This window comes from Nyctibius grandis, chromosome 8 (genome assembly GCF_013368605.1).
Source record: "Nyctibius grandis isolate bNycGra1 chromosome 8, bNycGra1.pri, whole genome shotgun sequence".
NCBI classification, from domain to species: domain Eukaryota; kingdom Metazoa; phylum Chordata; class Aves; order Nyctibiiformes; family Nyctibiidae; genus Nyctibius; species Nyctibius grandis.
In genome coordinates this window covers 40,266,578-40,267,786 of record NC_090665.1, presented here as the reverse complement: position 1 = coordinate 40,267,786, position 1,209 = coordinate 40,266,578, and positions in this window count along the sequence as shown.

Below are 1,209 nucleotides of genomic sequence, written 5' to 3'. Positions count from 1 at the left end.
CTCTGATGTCTTCTCTGCTCCTAATAAGATGCGGCTGCAGGTGACAAAGAGTTTCTATTGCTCCTGCACAAACCCAGTTTGGGCCCTGCACCAGCACAGGGAGAGGGAGGAAAGGAGAGCAGATGCCTCATAGGGCCCCGGCTGAGCTCCCTCGCAGCCGTCTGCTCCAGGAGGCTGCTGGATAATCGAGGATGTTTGCCATCGCCGGGCAGGTAACCTTATTTTTAAAGAATGTCTCTGAACGTTGTGCCTCAAGAGCAAACCCTGGCATCGCCTGTAGCTGACAAGCCCCGTTACAGGGGAAGGATTCCAGATCCTGCAGGGATGCGTCCTACTGGGTGCATGGTCTGCATGGGGCTGGAAGGTAAATCCACAGCCACAGCAGCAGGGGCAGCCAGGCAGGGTTCAGGGAGGCAAACCCTCATCCTAAACCCTCCCGCTTTGTGCAGACCTACCCAGCGGCCAGATCCTCCTGTTGTCTTGGGCTGCTGGGTTTGTGGTTTCCTTTCTCACACTCCTACTGCTCCTTACCCCCACCTCGCCTCATCCCCTACAAATGCTTGGCTGAACCCAAGTTTAACACACATTTAAGCAAAGCCTAGAAACGTTTCCCTCGCTAGAACTGTCCCGGTGCCAATCTGCAGATGTTTCCAGCAACGCTCGCATCTCATCTCACCGTGGCTGAACCGGGCTGCTCCCCTGGGAAAGCCGTGCGGCTGTGAGCGCTGGGGCCATGCTGCTGCCTCCCACCTCGCCGCAACACCTGTAAGCATCGCGCGGGGGGTGCACCACCGGTTTTACACCCCGACCCAGGAGTCTGACCCCGAAGCAGAGTCCCAGCCCGCTCCGAGCCATCCCACGCTGGCCGCTCCTCCCAGCGCTGAGCGTGCTGGCCCAGGCTTGCTTTCGCTGAGCGGTATTTAAATACCGCAACGCGCTTCAGAACTCACCCCACCTCCGAGACTGACAGACAGTAAGTCTGCTCCGTGCAGTGAAAGTTTTTTCTGGGTTTTTTCTTTCCCCTCTCTCTGGCTTTTCCATTTTGGATGGCGTCCAGCTTGGTCTGGCACTGAAACCTCCGGCTGATTTTTGTGTGCGTGCAGAGGGAGGAGGGGAGGAAGAAGGGAGAGGGATTGTGCAAAAGATGAGGGGAGGGGAACACTGCAGGATTTCATCTCCTTCCCCCCAGCGCGCTGCTGTCCCATGAAA